Raw genomic sequence first — 20319 nt, forward strand, 5'->3', positions numbered from 1 at the left:
ATTTTGTGTAGACACTTCAAATACATGAATATATTACTGAAGCCATTGCGAATACCTCATAATTCCTAAACTTTACCGATGATACTCGTGCGATTTCTGCAAGAATCTTGCTGGAACTGCAGGTTCAAAACAGTTTAAGACCTTGAGACGTATCCAGCATGAGGTAAATAAGAGGTTTATTTTAAAAAAAGGACCGTGACGCTTTTGTGCTTTTGCTACTTGTGCAGCTGCATTATGTGACCTATAAAAAAGAAAATACAGCAATCATACAATAAATCACAACCCAAAAGACAATAGAATGGGACAAGAGAAATCCATGCAGTGCGCTCTGACTGAGGAAAACAGATAATAAAGGGAAGGACACACTACATAGGTTTCCTTGTTCATGTGTTAAAGCTGCAGGGCACACAGTATGTCTGTAGTGCTGGATTTGTTGTGTGTTTGTTCTCTCTGAGGCTCAGGTAGTCTTATTGTGTGAACAACAGTCCATGGCAACAAGTGTGAGACCTTCACTCAGAGAAGAGGAGCACAAACCACCTACCTGTGACGTCAGTCGCTGGAGCGTTGTGCTGGTTGCCCATGTGGCTCGCCAAGACTCTCATCCGCGAGGTGCACGTTCAAGTCGTGACAGACCTAACCATGAAAATTACATTCTTTAGTAAAACACACAGAAATGACAAGTTAGATTCCCAAATTGTCCATAATTTCTTAAAGGGACACTCCACTGATTTTTTAAAAATTTAGTTTTGTTTTTTTAAGTTTTGTTTTTTTCCTGATGTGGAGGAGTACTACCCATGATTGTGAAAACAGAAACACAGAGCAAGCCCGATTGATCGCCCCCCTTTCGGGACCAGAAAAATGGTGCTGACCATGAACCACAACTTAAAATGCCCCCAGAGTCAAGAAAATAACCCTGATGATGTCACCAGGGTTATCTCAGCTTGGGCTTTAAGACGTCAAAGTTTTAACAAAGGGTTGAAAAATGTCGGTGTTTTCCAGGCAGGAAGAGTCTAACAAAAAGTTGCATTATGGGAAATGTAGAATGCAGGTTTTTTGGGGCTAGATAGATCTCTCAGACAATATGAAGCTGCAGGATGACAACTTTACACATTTCAGATTTCACTGATAAGCGAACCCTCAGTCAGAGAGGACTCAGCGAGCGGAGGAGCTGGTGCTGTTTGGTTGGCATGAACACTTGTGTACACGTGGCTCATGGCTGCAGACGACACACAGGAACAGAAGCTGGACCTCAGCTTCAACCCAGAGATTATGTGTCAGGATCAGGGCTGATGTAGTGGTATAAATTACAATGTGACGTAATTATAGAAAAGGGACAGATTTTATGTTTGATATCAAATCATGACTGCAGCACAACCTACAACAACACTGGAGATATTTTGCACTATTTCAGTGTTGTGGTAGATGTTTTCTTTTTGACAACAGCTGCGGGAGTATTGAGTGTCACCTGCGTGATGTTTTCAGTTTGTCCTGAAGTTACGTGATGTCTGTGTGTACAAATCTGCAGAAACAAGAGCATGCAGAGCTGAGAAAGCAGACAAATTAAAGGACAAGTAGCTAATGAATAATTTCTAGAGACAGACTGAGGTCAAAGTGGGTGAAATCAGATACCCTGTGGAGCCAACTGGAACACTTTGCCTAAATATTAGAAAACGCTCTTTGAGAGTCCCATCTCTACATAGCTTTGAAGCTCAAAAATGATTCCTTATTACACATTAATGTCCTGGGAGTCACTTCCAAAATCAAAGCTTTCGCTCTGCCCGAGCTGCCTGTTTCCCAGACATACTGAATAATATACAGAAGCAAGATGTATCACAACGGTCTCACGTTTGTGTTCGCTCGCATGCTAAGCAGAAGTGCATCAGAGGTTTGTCTGCTTTTTCACCGAGCCATCACTGATGTTTTACACTGTTGTTTTTCCCACCAGCGTCTCCTCCCCCGACATACAGTACCTGCCTGCTTCTCTTTCATACTGTAGCCTCTGGCTGCCTGCATCCATCTTCCCACACAGAGCTGTAATTCTTGGTCAGAGCACATTCACATGTAGACCGCACAGATAATTGACTGGACTGAGAAATTAACCCCTGCGGCTTGAAAGTTTATGTTTTAAGATATATATTCTCAGGTGGGTTGAAACACTAAGTTTGATCATTTGCATGATAAACATTCAGTTTATGTGAAGTGTGGCCTTAAAACTCCCGACTGACAAACAGATGGACAAATCAGATTGATCACTTTATTATGGTGTTAAAGCAGTTTCAAATCCAGCTGCATCTCACGCTGCTGAATTTCCATCATACTGAGACATGAAGTATTCAAATCCAGATCTCTGAATGGTCTTAAAAAGATCCTTTTAGTGCGCCATTTTTATCCATATGCTCTCAAATGGCTCTATTCAGCTCCTCTTGTGGTCGCCCTCAAAAACATTTGAATAACCTGAATTGCACCAAACAGGCTGTTGTGTGGCTCAGGCTGAAAATACCCTCCTGTTTTGTTGAGCGTAGGTCTCATTGATGTGGTGAATGTTTGTGCTCTGCAGTTGCCTCATAGACTGCGAGATGACCAGTGGGCGGACTTAACACTGGAATAACAAGGAGGCAAATGACTCAGGCTCAAACATCAGGGATGTCGATGGAAAAAAGGGGGGAAAAAAGTGCCACATGAATGTGTTAACAGCAGCAACTGGACACACGGGCCAGAACAACACAGCGTGTAGGTTGGAGCACATGTTTTTATTGTCTGGGGAGATCAAGTTTGAATGCATCACTGCATGAAATCCTTGGAAATGAAAACACGCTCCTCTACACCCATGACTGCTGTGTGTTTAGTGGTTGAAAAGTGGAAAATGGTGCCGAAAGCTATGTGTTTTTTCTTTTTCCAAGGACACGAGTGAGGATCTGTTAACATACGATTAACAGGGGAACAATCTAGATGTGAGAAAGAACACATCCTTGCTTTTTCTGCATGAATCGTCTCCTCTTTCTGTGCTGCTGCACAGCTGATTCCAAACACATCTACATGAAATGTTGCCTCCACATACACAGACCTGCATGCATTTATGTTTTGGCTCAATGTATTTCATATGGATTTGGTTGAAAGAGATATTTTCAGACATCCGTACAGAGCTACAGGTGTTTTAAATTTGGACAGATTGTTTTCTTCTCCTTAATAATATATTACATTACTATTATTATAACCATTAAACAGTATTACATAACTGTTTGTCCTTATACAGTTGCACAGTCTTGCCCTCAGCTTTAAAGTAAAATGCATGTAAAAAGCATAGATAGATACATAGATAGATGGATGGATAGATAGATAGACAGATAGATACATACATACATACATACATACACCCATCAGATATGCTCAGTGAGGCATTTCTGATTGGTGTGCACTTCCACATTTTGACCACAAGAGGGAAACCTTTCTCCTTATGATAGATCTCTCTTTTTCTTTCTGGCTCTCTTGTTGTTTATGATAGGTATGTAGGAGGGATCAGTGTTCAGGTCTGAACGCCGCTGTAAAGCTTGGCAATGCTCTTTAAAATAGGAATTAGAGCTCCAGTGAGTCATAGTCATGAAATGACAGGAGACGTCATCACAAGCTTGATTAATTGAACACAAATGAGGATTCAGATTTGATTTACCTTTTTGACGTTCATGAAAATTCTAAGATGTATATTTTGTCGTTCCAGGAACAGCCATGAAACCAGAAATGCAGACTCTCACAACTTACCATGTCATGGATGTGGCCTGAATGTTCAGTTGTAGAGCTGTGAGAGTGAGAAAAAGGAAAAAGGGGACGTTCAGATTAAAATGACCTAGTGTTAGTGAGTATATTCATGCTGCATTAGTGACTGTTGCATCTTTTCACTTTCAAGAGGTGGCTTGTTTCTTCTCTTGTGAAATTCACAGCATGTTCTGAAGCACACCTGCTGCACCCAAACACAGTACCAAGTTAAATTGATTGCACAGCCCATTACTCTAGCTGCGTTGCCGTGTACACAGAGCTTTCATGAATACATTACACAGTCAAACATAATTATGAAATACAACAGGAATTTTGCAGAAAAAGTGCAATTTAATAGTAAAAGCTATCAATTAAGACTAGACATAGGATAAAAAATGGATATGTAAACAGATGAAAAAGCATTTTTATTCCTCCATGTCTTCTTGACCGTTGCTCTGTGAGAGTTTGCATGCAGACAGTCGGTGCTTTGTCCTTGCATGGGGCACCCAGAGGTGATTTGCTTCATAAATGATGGTGTCCGGTCTGCTTTGCTGCACCTGAGAGCAGTTTGTTCTAATGGTTTCCTCTGAATGGAGCGCAGCCATGGAAGTTTGCATTGCATTACGGGAAGTTGCTGAAGCAGTCACCCCGTGCAGTTTCACTCAGGTATCACTCTTATGCCATTAGGCCCATTAATAGAGCCGCTCATCTGCGAGGGGGCATTGCATTGTGATTGTTGGGAGGTGTGATGACAAAGCAAAACATAAAAACAACATGCTTATGCAAACAAGTACATAACACTCAGTTTTAAAGTCACCACATCTTAGCAAACATCCTGCATGACTAAGTGAGGAGGAGGTTAAAGGTTGAAATGGCTGCCTTTCATGGGCCGCTATATTTTTATGATCCTGTCTGCATCACATGCTACTGGAAACGCACAAACTAAAGTTTGCTCCTGGAAAAACTCAACGCCACGATTCCTAAATCAAAAAAGTGCGACCACATATTCAGGTGTTTTTGCGGTAATCTGTGGCGGAGTCAGCCCGTCAATGAGAAAACCTGGTTTCTGTTGACCTAAAGTCACCAGTCCCTCACTCCCACAAACCGCCTTATCTGAGCCAAACCCTTTATGGACCATCGTAATCCTGCACCTTTACTGCCCTCGCTGTGCGCTGCTGTCAAGGATAAGGTAATCAGCTTATCATAAAGACATGATTTATAAAAGTTGTATGCAACAAGGGCATCTCAGTGATTCGGACCGTCTTTGATATCTTTTAAAGGAGTGGACTCGGTTCTTGCCACCTAACGTGAAGATGAGAGAAGACTTTCTTTCATTCATTCGACCTGTCACAATAGCTTGAAAACCGAACTTTAATGTGTTCCCCATCCTATTCATTTCCCTGAACGAGCAGCCTAAGGAAGGAGGAGAGTGAGACTTGTTTCGGTACTTTCTTGCCTTATCTAAGATCATATCCCTGCACTGAAGGCATGTGATGTTGGGCAACAGGGCCATAAAGCAGGGCAACTCTTTATGAGAGGGACTGTGAGACTCTGGCTTCACTGATTTGGCTCCTTGGCTGCAGAGGGGCTTCTGCAAAAAAACAAAGAAAAGAAAAAAATAAGAATAAGTTTGGTAGAAGAGTTTAATAACAAGCACAAAACTCATGTACACTTTGCAGATGATATGAGAGTAATCAGTATTTCAGTGCTCACCTGGTATCAGCAGCCTACTTATTAAGATAACAATATTTTGCATTGTATTAAGGTCACCAGGATGGGATCACTTTGAGTCCTGACGTTCTGTTCTCTTGCAGTTGTTATCCAGATTAAGAGTTATTTAGTAATATATAATATATACTTTGTTTGTGTATTTGTTTTACGTTGGCTACTTACATCACGTGAGCTTTAGTTGAACTTAATTTAGTCTACTTTAGTTTTGCTGAGCTTAGTTTATTTCTGTTTACTTTAGCAGTTAGCATATCTTAGCCGAGTCCAGTTTATCTTGTTGTTAAGCTTATTCTACAATAGCTTAGTTCTTTTTTTAATTTAGATTCATTTTTAGGTACCATAGGTTAGCAGTTTAGTTTATATTTGTTGATCTTAGCTTAGCTTTCTTGGCTTTGTTCAGTTTAGCTTAGTTTAGCTTACCCCTAGCTTAGTTTAGTTCTGATTTAGATTAGTTTTTAGTTTGCATAACAGTTTAGTTAATTCAGCTGTTTCTAGTTTAGTTTAGCTTAACTCCGTTTATTTATTTTAGCTATTTATTTGTCAGAATATTCATAAATGAATTGTTTTCAAAAAATTTCTGACATTAAAGCTTGTGTGAACTTTATGCCTGGTTCACACCGCAGAGTTGGTCTTATTGATAAAGAGAGATGTAAACTATTTTTTGCTGATGTGGCAATTAACACCCCAAGTACACTAGCAACCACTCCGGTTTTCTACATGAAATCCTTGCATCAGTGCAGAATTAAAGCATTCTGGTATCCCTGCATTCACACCTGACAACACTCCCGTATTTCAAGGTGCGTCTTTGTGTTTTGTCATTTTTGCTGGGAAACGTTGCACGGCATTCAAAGTTTTTCATGAATAATCATTGTACACGGATGCATACCTTTTACATGTTTATCTGACTTCACCCTAGTTGCCACGGCACGCACAAAACGCTACACCCACTATCCACACACATGCAATTTTAACTCATCACCACAACCCGGCAACCCTCAACCTGATTCAAGGGTGCAGCCGCTCTCTGTGCAGGCAGACGGGCCAGCGAACTTTTCGTACTGCTTCTCAGCTACGGTCACAGTACAGGTTTGAACCAGAGGTAAAGATGGAGCTGATCCCGCTCACAACAAAGCAGCGCAGGTGCTGTCAGACAGGTGACTGATGGGTTTACGTTGCCCTGACTGAATTTTAAAGCTGTTATAAAAGTGACTTTTTATTTGATTGCTGTTGGGTCTTGCTGGCCCTGACTCCATTCAAGGTCTGTTTGAAGACAATGCAAAAACCAAAGGACATGAGGTGAGGTATGTGTGTGTGTGTGCATGGTGGGGGGTGTTGGGACTGCAGGGGGTTTGGTCAGGGAGGTCGGGGGGGTGGGGAAGTCACACAGGTAGGGGACACTGATACAGGCGGTGGGACTGTGCAGTCACCATGTCTCAATCTACAAACCGACCCTGCATGACTGGTCTTGGGCAACAGCTAATGGCCCCCAATTACAATTATTCTCTGTCCTCCAGAAAGCAGCCAGTGTGGCGTGACCCCCTGAAATGAGTCTTCCTCACAAATGCATGGCAACAATGTTTAGAGAGCGAGACTGCTTAATTTTCTGTTAATTTAACAATCCCAGCGGGAGAATCAAATGCTTTGGACACACTGATGTTTAAAGTCCTTTCTGCCCACTTACAATACCGCGCTGGATTCTGTTCAGTCCTTGAGATCACTCAGCAGTGTGAGGGTGGGAAAGGAACAGAGAGAGAGGGTCTGAGGTGGAAAGGTCAAAATGATGTTTCACCGTGAAGCCAGAGAGGGACATTTTTTTCCGACAGGATGCCTCCTGTGGTCGGGGTTAATGTCGTCTTGGAGGGACAGAGATGTGCGGATGAATTAATTTTAGGGATGAGCAGAGGAGCGTGGAGACAGAGGTCCAGAGTCCACCGGTGGAGAGGTGGGAGGAAGGGGGCTGCTCTGGAAAATGGCTTTCAGAGTGCAGATCTAAATCAAAAATCAAATTTCCAGTCTGGGCTCTGAAAATGAGCCCCCTGTGCGTTCATATGAAGGAAACCTTCCTCTGTTTAGCTGTGACCTCTCATGAGAGGAGCTATGAACAATTGAACCAAAGAGCCATTGCTCGCCATGTTAGCAGAATGGCATGTCATGTCTGTTGACCACTTTGGTCCAGCCAGAAATATCAAAGCACCTATTAGATCTATTGACATGACAACGTTGCCCGACATTCGTGGCCCCCTGAGGATGAATCCTGGCTTTGGTTCATGCAGCGCCACCTGCAAGTCAAATTTTTCTCTTATCTTGTGAAACATCTGAACAATCGGATTGGCACAAAAATGTACAATCTTTCTTATTCATGGTCACCAGATGCTGTATCTCTGAGTTTGGTGATCCCCTGACTTTTCCTCTAGGGCCACCATGAGGTCGATACTTGTGGTCTCGAGTGAAACGTCCTGAACGATGAAAGATTTGTGGCAACTTTGGTGATTCTTTAACTTTTCTGTTTGTCTGATACAGCCTCAGCTCTACTTTGTGTGTAGTGCTAGTTATCAAAAATTAGCATTTATTTCAAAGCACCGCTGCACTGTCTCATAGAGCTGCTAGCATGGCTATAGACTTTTGAATTGTTCTGACTTATTCCTTTATGTGTCTTGTGACCTCTCAGGGGGTCTGAAAACCACTTTTGTGGAATAATTAGCCAGGTTTGATCAAAAAAAAAAAAGAGCAAAATAACATAAACAGGATAAAACGCAGCTTTTCACGGGTTTTGGTTTACCGGAATAGAGAGTCACGTCTTATGACCACACAAAGACGGTAACTGTAGGTGCTTTAAGCAATCGCAGGGGGACAAGACAGACGCCATGGTCGACTGAGTGTGAAGCTTTTCTCTTTACTCATGATATAATAGATAACTTGGATTCCACATTATGTGGCGCAAAGCCAGAATCTTAATCGTTTAAAAGCTGACTTAAATAAGCAAAGAAGATTCAGAGGAGCTCCTGTGGGACCCATCCTATCAAAGTTCATGTTTACAGTAAAAACAGGTTATATACTAATGGAAAGACTGGCGCTTATCATGACAGGCTGACAGGTAGTGGCCACAGATGAACCTGATACGTCTGTGCCACCGGTGGCTGTTTCATATTGTTCCGCTGTTTCTTGAAGATGCTGATAATAGTTAGTTATTTCTTACTGCACCTGTAGTTTTACACCCATCTCTCATATCAAACTCACAGACAGGATGAGACGCGTTACTGTAGCTGCCTTTACAATGATCCCATTTAGCGAAGCCACACCAACATCGATCTGTGTGTGAGGTAAAAGGAAATGTGCTGAATCCTCGCGCACTCGGTTATACATTAACTGTTAACAAAAAAAGAAAAAGAAGAAAGAAATAAAAAGAGCTCATAGACTTGGACAGATAACCTGCTACTGCGTCTGTCAGGGGAGGCAAATAAATTGCTGACAGAAAAAATAATCTTGACCCTAAAGGTCATTGTTGCTACTGTCACATTTTCATGTTACTGGTGGGTTTATGGCCAAAATAAAAATCTATGGGTGTCCAATAGTGGTACGAGTGATAGAGGATATTCCACTCATAAATTTAAGTGCCTTTAAAATATCTTTTTGAAGAGGAGGAGATGGATTTGAATAGCCTCATAACAGCCCACATTTAACGCTTGTGAATTTAGATTTCATTACTGGAAGTTTACAGGTTTTTTTCATTGTGACCGTGATGGTTTTATGGATACAAGTACTCTGATCTTTTACTAAAGTACTAAAGTAAGTGTAGAAATACTCCAGTACAAGTGAAACTCATAGTGCTGAATTAGAAGTGCAGACGTATTAACAAAACTTAATTAAACACAATAAAAGTTTAAAGTCTTCTTACACAAGAGGATAAACAGCAGCCAAACATACTTTCATTTTAAAACCTGGCAAGATGTCACAATTAATGGCCTAATTACATCTAAATTACTGTCTAAAATTTAACTATGTTAGATGCTGTCGGGCAAATTATTCTATAGAAATGCACATTGCGTAATATCATTACATTGTTTGTATGTAAAATCTTGAAGAAGATGGAAATAATCAAAACTGTGTTGTGTTGACATTGGCTTTATTTCTTCTTTGTTTGAGGTCGCAGACTCCACCGCTTTACAGGGCCTATAAAGTGATAATAATGGCAAAATCAGCCAAACTTTCTACCATTATCAAAACATTATGTAGGAAATATCTGGCCCTTCACTTTGTCACAAACTGGACTTGCAAATTAGATAAAGTTGACTTAATACAGACATGATGTTAAAGCACTGATATTACATCAAATAATGACATTTTTTCATGTACAGCTGCGGTCTCTGAGACCCCGAACAGATGTCATATGTCATTTTCAACAGCAGACCTCTGAGACATGTCATCAGCTCAAAATTATGCTCATAAGAAATTCTTAGTTGTTAGTAAAAGTCTTAAAGCATCAAGCGGGTGTGACAATGGCACGTGGGAATTTTAACAGTCAAAACTTTTAATTGCTTAGCTGAGTCCAGTTTATCAGTTTATCATCAACTGATAATTATTCAAATTAATTTAAATATTAAATTCATTTGCAACTTTTGTATATAAAGTAAGTGAGCACATGTCTAAAAAGTGAAACCCAGCATTTGAATGTTGCTAATTTGAACTGCGTTACATACTGTTTTTTTTTTTATTTTTTTTTAAAGATCATTACATTATTTGGATGTAAAATTTCTATCTGCAACGTAACTACTAACCACCGCTGCTGTGCAGTAAAAAGGAGAATATTTTTCCTGTGAAATGTTGTGAAGTAAAGTCAGAAGCAGCATTAAATGGATACTTAAGTAAAGTATGAGTACTTTCAGGTACTTTGTCGCAGTCCACCACTGAAAGCAGGTTGTGGAGAATCATTTAACTACCTTATAATATGTGCACTTGTTTCACTCTGTATGTGCAGTGTAAGTAAGTAAAGATTTATCCCTACAGCACTTTTTAAAACACACACAAAAAGATAAAAATGAATAAACAAAGAAGGTAAAAATACAATATGATGCCACACACGGCACAATGGGACAATGTGGATCCTTAAAATCTTTTGCCTAGAAAAAATACATTTTTAAAAACAGTCCAAATCTGATAGACGGGGGGAGATGATTCCAGAGGGTTGGAGCTAGAACAGCCAAGTCATGACTGCCTTTTGTTGAGCAGTCGAGAGGTGGAATACGGGACGAGGAGATCAGAAATGTAACTGGGGGCAAGGTCACGCAGAGCCTTAGAAATAATCAACAGGCTCTTATAGTTTATTCTGAATTTTAAACGGTTACATCAGAATGACGTGAAACATTTTACATGCACATTATTTTTGCACCATTCTGTGTCACAGAGCAGTGAGTGTATGCGCCTGTGTGTACATTTTTGCCCGTGCTGTGCAATTCTGTGCCGTGCAGGCTTGGACAGCAGCGTGTTTGTTCTGCAGGGTTTCAGTCAGAACATTCCACCTCTTACGGCCGCTAATGGCAGGTGTGCGTGCCTCTGCATTAATCAGGGTGCTGTGAACATGCCATTTAATCGCAGAGGAAGCCGAGCAGGTAATTGCTTTTGAATCTCTAATTGTGCAGACAAGGAAAAAAAAACAATACACCAGGCAGGGAGGCAGCCATGGACGGAGATCACATGTAGCCTACAGCTGGTCCACTCTTCTGATGAGTTTTATTTCTAGTTTCACTGGTTCTGTGTTTTTCCTTCCCTCAGCAGTTACTAATATAATATAAAAATAACTAATCTATTTCAGAAGGAAAATACATCCAGATGCTACTCAGCTAAGCCAAGCCATTTTATGATGACTTTATACTTATTCTCCACTACAGTACATAGCCAAATGCACTTTTTATCCCACTACCTTTATTTGACAGCAGTTTGCAGATCAAGACTTTACCAAGACTGTACCCAGCAATCCACCAATCCAAACTCATTGGGATAAATAATACAATACTAAAAATACTTACAATTGTGTCAGCAGGCGACTGTGACTGACTGGATGTGAGCTATGACAGAAACAGGACAAATACAGGGGGTTTAATGTGCATCGGTCACCTCTGGCTCATACCTAATCCACTTAATAAGGTTAATATCGGGGCAGATACCTGTCCAGTGGATTGGATCAGTGCATGCCTAAGTGTTCAAAATGATCTACACCTCATTCAGCGACAACATTAAAATGCTGCTTACACATTAATCAGCAGTAATCCTCTGATAAGTGTATGGGCCATTTTTTCCTTAAGGAGTACTTTCAATTTGATACTTTCAGTACATTGCTGGTAACAGTGAATGCAAGACTCTGACTTTTTATAGTGTGGTATTGCGACATATACTACTTTTAAAGCATCTCAATACTTCATCCACCACTGCAACATTCATTCTGATTAATTAAATTAAAACAGTTTAAGGTCGTAAAAAATTTCACTATTTCACTATTTTTTCACACAAACACTAAAACTATTCTTCAGTAAAATGTTTCTTCTGTAAAAAGTTCTCCATAAAACATGAGATACTGTGTGAGTAAGTGATGTCCCTGTAAATAAAACACACTCTGTGTATTCACTGATGATTAGATTTCGGAGGGTTTCCTACACTTGCACTTCCTGCACTGCTAATAATAATACAATAACATGATCCATGATAATATACAACTCTCAAGTGCCATTTTTCTGTATAATGAGACCTTTAACTTTAAGTAATTAAGTGCATTAATTGTGCTGATAATATTTTTACTTAAGTAAGATTTTGAAGGACTTAAATACTTAAACAGAGTATTTTTACATTGTTGTATTTCCATTTTTAGAACCTGTCACAGCTCACTCATGTTTTTTTTCCACTGGTGACAGCTGGAGAGACAGGAAAGGTGCAGAGGGATAGAGGGGATGACACACAGAGGGCCCAGGCTGCTGCAGTAAGGACTCAACACATGTGCACACTCTAAGCACTAACCACTGTCTTAGTCTATTGTTGCCTTATTGCACAAATGACTGATTTTTTCCTTGCAAAGCATGACAAAGAATTCACACAGCTTTTGGATGCCAACGAGAACAAAGCAAATATCTGATAACTGCATTCCAGTCTCGTTTCCAAATAAAGAGCCTTCTTATCGTGCCCTAATTCGTCACAAACTCTTCCTTGTAGGCGTGTGTGACTTCTCGCTGAGTACAGCAGCTAACAGCTTGGATCTGATTCACTCATGTTCTTTTCAAAGAGGATTTATTGCACGGTGACACACCTTACATGGACCTGGTACAGTTTGTCTGCTCAAAATAAGGTCAGAGGTGATACTGTGCATAGATCTGTGTGTGTGTGTTTGAACTTTATTGCTACTATGGTGACACACTGTGTAGTCAGCGCAATTAAACTCAAATAAGAATAAAGAATTGAAGATGATTCATCATAATATAACAGAAAAATACTTGGGCAGTAACAGTTTTGCAGGTGCATGCAGGAGAGTGGGTGCACCGTGTTCAGTCCTACCTGCATGATGTGCTGGGAGCTGTTGGTCCAGTCGTTCACTAGGTGACAGCAGTGAGTTCAACAAGAGGCTCAGAGGAAATCCACAGCCTCACATCCTGCAGCTAACATTTAGCTCTTTACTCTTAAACAAAAGGAGTCCTATGTTTCTATGCCTTCACTGGGAGAACTATGCAAAATGAACCACTGGTATGGAACTGTTGGCCAAAGTGTTATGGAGCTCATGTGCCAGTGTCCGGGTCATGCAAATCTCCCCAGAGTCGACCAGTATTACAGCCACTAATAGATAACTAGAGGATATCAGGTAGATGAAATATCTCCATACTCTGCACACTGTTTCTCCTTTCAGGAAGGACTGTGGAAGGTTGGAAGCACCTGCTCATTAAAAAAAATAGAAATTTTATTTCAGAGAAGTGAAATGAACAAAAGAAAGCTTCTGTCTGTTAAGATGATAAGCCTTCAGCAGCTTTGCTTGCGCTTTTTGAGCTCAGTCTTCTTGAGTTCACTCCAAATAGATGCGTAAAATCAGCAAATGTCTGTCTGTGTCCGTCAGAAGCTGATCTCAGACATTTATCTATCACATCTGTGGACTAACATTGGTGACACCACATCTAGTTTAACCTCAAAAACAACAGCGTGTTTGTCCCGTCGTCGTCAGATGGGAGTTTTCCTTTCATGCCTCTGTGCCTGCGTGTGCCTTTTTGGCTCATTTACTTTCTCAGAGTCAATCTGTCTGACTGTGACGCTGCTGTCGACCTCTTCGCCTGCATTCATGCTCAAGGACATTGTTTCTGAAAGCTTTTTGGATGTTTTAGGTTGTTTCACATCCAACAAAATGTCATAATACTAATGACAAAGAATTAAAATCAACATGGAAGTGAAGTTTTACATATAAGCACTCGTAGTTTTACACCTATTAATATTGGACATAGGAGTCTCAGCAGTGAGGGACACAGGAAACTTTCATACATAAAACTAGCATCATGTCCATAGAGACAAACATTTCTCCTGATGCGGCAGTTGGTACTCAGTTGGTCTCTTTTTCACAGAGGACACAGTAGGACACACGCAGGTCTAAACAATGAAACTAATGAGGTTGAATTGCATTTTGCTCCCTGAGTTTCAGGTCCTGCATGTTGTCTCTGTCACACAGTCATGAGTTACTGGGGCGCCTGAGCTTTTCCTGTTATGACAAATCAAAATATTTACTGTGAAAAAGGCATATTGTTACTAAACTGGCCATTTTCTTAATTTGAATCTCCAACAGGATCCTCAGTGGTACAATTTTTTAAGTCAAAAAAGCTTCACGATATTTTAAACTGTTGCTGCGATTCAAGCGTTTCGCATTGTTTTAAAAACTGTGCCGTCTTTATTATATATATTTTTTAATTCTAACATATTATGATGAGCAGCTTTTGTCTGTTTTCACCTGATGCCATAGAGATGGCAGGTCTGCCCCCCCCACCCCTGTGCACCCTGACAAAGTGGCTGTTGCTTCGATCCCTGAGTCAATATTGACCAGCAGCCAGCAGGAGAGAGAAGCAGCAGCAGCAGCAGCTGGGAGGAGGAGGAGGAGGAGGAGGAGGAGAGCCAGGGGACCATCACCAGCTACAAACCCACACACAAACATACAGTCATGAAACCATAAAAATAAACCTGAGTATACTGTCAATATCTTGTGGTTATTGATTATTTATCCTCTCTTGTGAGCCTGAGATATTATATTATATTACATTATTGAGCACATATTATACCTGTACCCCTCCACTACAAATTACAGAATGTAAACTACAAATTGAATTTTTAACAGACATGTTTGGATTAGGTTCAGTTGTGGGCCATTGCCTTTGTCAAAAAAAACAAAACAAAACAAAGCATGTGCAAGTTATGTAAAAAGAGGAAATGCGCCTCATAGTCTGGAGGTAAGTGTAAAAAAGCATTTAATCATAAATCCACAAAAGCAGGTTAACATGGCACAAGAAACTTGACCCATGTTCTAAAAAACAGCCACCTCGAGAAAGTTAATTTCTCCCTGAATATTTTATAAAATAAAATGACAGTCAAGTTATTCAAGAGCCCCTCTAGTCCTGCACTTGTACTTGCTTTAGTTTTGTTCAGATGCTTACAGGAGCCTCTACTGAGATGTCAGCCTGTTTATTAAACATGTCTGGATATGATCCGCTAGCATAATCATAGTCCTAACAAGACAGAAATGCTAATTATCCATAAAAGTCAACAGAAAAGCATGTGTATGCTGTGAAGTGTTGTCAAAACTGGGCAGTTTTCCACCCAGTTGGGCTCATATTTATATTTAACTAAGGTGGTAGAGATTGTTTCATTTGGGAGGTTTCCATCAATAACTACTAAAGCTGTAATGGGACACCCTAGTGCCTCACCAGGTAGACTGCGTACCACGGATCAAAGCTGAGCCCTTACAGCTGCCTGGGTTCAAATCTAGCCTGGGCTCTTTGCTCCACATCATGACCGGCCTTTCCTGTCTCTCTCTCTACCACAACGGCCAAAAAAAAGGCAGAAATGCCAAAAGAACAAGCTTAAAAAAAGTTAGTCCCCCACCTCGTACAAGTCGCGATTCCACACATACACAGGTATTTGTCAAAATTTTGCTTTTTCTTTTGTCCACACAAACACAGTTTTCGGTCACTGAAAACAGAGCGCCTGGAAAACGCTTTATTAGTCTGCAGGTAGTTTTTGTTGAAGCCAGACACCTAAACATCCAACCCAACGACGTAGACCATGATTTTAATTTGATCTGGCCGGAGCACAAATTAATATATTTGACCTCAAAAGGCATTGGAATGTGTTAATTCACGCCATATATGTGAGGTTAGGGTGGTGGGGTGAGCTGGAGGACAGGTGATTTTAGTCCTGGTTGTGACTCCACAGGTAATGATAGGCCTTTTGGTTCTGCAGCTGAACTGCAGAGGGTTCGTGACCTTTGCCATCAAGTATCTCCGCCCAGTGTCTTCAGATAATGGGAGCTGTAAGGGCCACTTGTGCAGCGAATGCAAAAAGATTTGCTCTGTCAGGATACATCAGCTGTGTCTGGGAGCAGCTTGGCTCAGTTACACTAAAAGTGTGGGAGTATCAGACTGTTGGGGAGGGGGTCGAGCTGCCCCGATGAACAAAATACTGCATTACAGTATTTTCTCTCATGTTTGAGCCTTTGTGACTTCACAGGTTGGAAAATCCCAAATACGTTGTGTCTGTTTGGTGTTTCTTATCAGCTGCTTTGTCGTTGCAAGAAATAAAAAAAAGAAAGCCTCCACAAGCGGGACGTTAAGGCGTAATCAAACAACGCTGAGACAGAAACCAATTTGCCGTGACTTGACTAACAGCCAAACCTCAAAGCTGCTCTGATCTGGCGTGATTTAACAAAAGAAAAGAGGAGGAAAAAGATCAATCCCTGACTACACACACGCACCTTGTGCATGAAGAGCAAACACAGTTGAGAGACTTTCAAGTCTTTGGCTCGAGTCAAACCCTCAGAAACGCTCAGTGACACACACACACGCCCTGCTGCAGAGCCAACAACATCTTTGTGACACCACCGCAGTCCTTCCCAGCTCTCCCAGTGCAGGATCACCCACAGGTCATGTTTATGAATTGGGAGGAGTGGATGGATGCCGCCGTCTTCCATCACTTTCCTCTTCCTTATCCTCGCTTGTATCAGTGAGCTGCAAACACACATGCTCTCTCCCCGTCTTTCTCCCATCATGTGCTACAATTCAGCCATCTCCCAGCTATTCATGGGTGTGTTGACGCAATCTCATCGCGCTGATAGTGATCAAAGCTGCTGCTCCATCCAATGAAGAGAGAAAATGTGACTCAATCAAAGCACTCGTGGAAAAGTCTCATCACTGATGAATTTAAAACAGATAGCCTTATGAAGGGCGACGTGGAAACAACCCGTGATTATCATAAAATAGCCAGAGGATTTGCATGATTAATGAGGTTTTGTGTGGGGAGTTGAAAGAACAGATGAGAATCGGGATCTTCTGACTAAGACTCTTAATCTATTTCTATAATGTAAATTGTCTTTAGAGGTTTGCTTTTTCTTGCTGACGCTTCCTGGTTGAGTCAAGTGAGACATTTTCCTGCGCGTAACACTAATACTAAAAACTTGTTCCTCTTATTTAAAGTTTGGTTTGTCTCTTGTCAGTGCTGCTCACTTCCTCCTTGATAAGAAGTAGTTTCAGGAAATGTTCTATTTGTGTTCTACTCAAGAATATGAAGCAACCTAGCTTAGCTTAGCAACAGCTAGCCCGGCTCTGTCCAAAGGTAACAAAGTCCACCTATCTGCGCTGACTGGCTGCTGGCTATAGCATAACTTTCACTTCCTTGCCAAGAGTTAGAAGAGAAGATAGATACCCCTCTCATGCCAGCAGCTTGTTAGCATAGCTTAGCTTAAAGACTAGAAACAGGGGGGAAACGGCACATCTGGCTCTGTCCAGAGGTAATAAAATCTGGCTATCAGCACCTCTAAAGCTCATTATTAACAAGTTATATCTCAATATGCGGTTTCACTTCATTTGTTTCATGTGCTAGGCTTTTTCTTGGCCACGAAATGTGAACTTCTGAAATCTTTCTTATGACCTTGAGGTCTCTGCTATACTCACCATTATCACTGTTGTAATATCAGAGATCGCTCACCCATTATATCATTTATTCATTTGTTTGATCTATTTATATAACAAAGGGCTTCTTATTACTACTGCAAAAGTTTCCATGATGATGCTGGTCATGTATTTCTTGTGTGTTATTTGCTGCTGTTCTCTGGCTTGCTAGCTAGCAGTTAGCTAAATTATATTCTTTCATTTGTTTTAGTATTTTTGGGAGTGTGTCACCATGAAGTTGGCTTTGGGCTTTGACCTCATTTCATCTTGTTGTTACCAGAATATATGGCTGGTTGAAGACAAAAGTGCCACATATCTAAAGCAAGAGGTAATAAGTAGCTAACTGCTACACAGACAACCAGTGGAGACTCCAGGGAGTTCTGGCCAAGAAATGTAAATGGTAAATGTGTGATTTCTGTTTTATATGGATCAACAAACAGGATACAGTGTAGTGATTAATGAGCTTTACAGGTGCTGATAACCAGGGTGTAGTAACTCCTGGCTGAGGCAAGCTAGCTGTTTCCAATTTTGTGCTAGCATAAGCTAAGCTAAGCAACTGGCTCCTGGCTGTAGCTTCATATTTAGTGTACAGGCATGAGAGTGGTATCAATCTTCTCATCGTACTCCTGGTAAGAAAACAAGTAAGTGCATATCCCAAAATGTCTTTGAAGCAAAACTTTGTACAAAATTCAGGAAACACTTTTCCATGTCTGCTTCTTCATTCAGATACAGACAGCAGCGGGATTTCACAACAAACAGTCGCCTCCAGTCGCTGAGAAGATGAGATGAGCGGTCGGAGGGTTCAGGTCGAGGGTAAGGTCCAGCTCAGTCTGTGGAACGGTACATGGCCGCTGGTTCCTGAATCGCACGCACGCACTGTGTAGCCCTTGCCCTTTTCATTTCAGTCACTTTCCGAATGTTCCGGTCTGTGCACCGGCCAGGCTGTGGGGTGAGGAGCGAGAGGTCGTGAGAGGTGAGTGAAGACATCGAAAGCAGCCAAGCACACCTTGAGACAACAGCAGCTCACAGCGTGCCACTGAAGCCTCACTTAAAAGTATCAGAATGGCCCCGAGAAGAGGTTTATGCTGGTTGCATCCAGGTTCAGACTGTAATTCAGAATGGCAACTAAATGGACCTTGCAGTGAGATTGTTTTGCCAGTCAAACCAAATATGGTCAGTATACTGTCAACCAAACGGAAGGGGCAAATAAATGCAAATATAATTATATCTATGTAAATATAAACAGCAAAAAAAAAAACATTATAACCTCAAGATGCACACATGTGACATTTATGGACTTGTTATTTTGGGATTTGGAAGCAACTAGTGGACATGATGACAGTTTTGGTGAAATAATACAGATTAAATAATGATTTTAAATAAATAATTGGGTGCCCACAGGTAGACCCTCCTATATTAAGCAGCGGCTCAGTTCACATACACCACAGTTTTCCTTTAGCTGAAAGTTCTACATATTTGAGGAGGTAAAACTATCCTCTATAAAAGCAACAAAAAGCAACCATCTCAGTCATCTTTCAACCCCTCAGTATTATCTTGCAGTTGATTTTGGGGGTCCACACTCCAATACTGGTAACCTTAGACTTACAGCATTGGCCAGACACCCATCTTAAACCTCACTGTTACAGGATCAAGACAGTTGTGTTACCATGTTAGTCCTCATCTGCTGACAATATAAAGCCAACTTCCCCATCCTGTCTGTTACACTGAGCCCAAGTCCATTGGTTGCTATCGAAGATGTGAATCTAAAAACTAAAACAGGAATAAACAGTGCATTTGTTTTGGACTATTTTTGACTTAAATTAATACACATTGTGTGCTCGAGTGAGTATTTACAGCAGCAGGATGTTGAATGAGGGATTTAGTGAGAATAAACAACAGTTCCATGTTCATCACAATGTACATGAACATGTCAACCGGGGCAACAGTGTGGCTCATTGATGTGTTTTAATAGTTTTTGGACAACAGTGGTGCTCTATGACACAAAGGAATAACATATATCAGACTTAAGATAAACAGATAATACCTGTTATTCAAAAACATTGTTAGTTTTGGTTGTTTCATGGCAATTAATAAGAAACACAGACTGATTCCATCTTTATGCCTTAATTGTGTTCACCTTAAAGCCACCGCAATGCTGGTCTGAGCCTGACATAACTGCAGGTGGACGGACAGGTATAGACAGGAACAGGTAGATTGTCCCCGCCTCAGATAGTCCTTGTCCCTGGTTGCTCAACCTGTGCGTCCCCGATCTGTGCGAAGGCGTAATGGGCAGTGCGTGTTCCACGCTGCGCTCCAGTGCACAGGCTGCTTTCACAACCGTGGTGATGGCCTGTGTACTGGATAAACTGTTTTTGCTGCTTGTTATTATTTGTCGTTAATGGTTGACAGGTTTTACGTGGAGACATGTGAAAGTTAAAAAGTGGCTTTCACAAAGCATGTTTTTGAGGAGCTTAGCTTCATAAAATGTTCTAATACAGTTAAACACAAGTGTAACATTGGCATCTCTGTTCAAAATGGTTATATTTATTAAAACTCCTGTATTTTTTTGCAACTAAATTCCATTTAACATGTATTTTAGATCTTTCATTCATTAACCCAACATGTCTTCATTTTCAAACCTAACTTTTACACTGACTCTCTGTTTGTCTCTCTC

The sequence above is a fragment of the Chelmon rostratus genome, chromosome 7 (assembly GCF_017976325.1).
Source record: "Chelmon rostratus isolate fCheRos1 chromosome 7, fCheRos1.pri, whole genome shotgun sequence".
NCBI classification, from domain to species: Eukaryota; Metazoa; Chordata; class Actinopteri; order Chaetodontiformes; family Chaetodontidae; genus Chelmon; species Chelmon rostratus.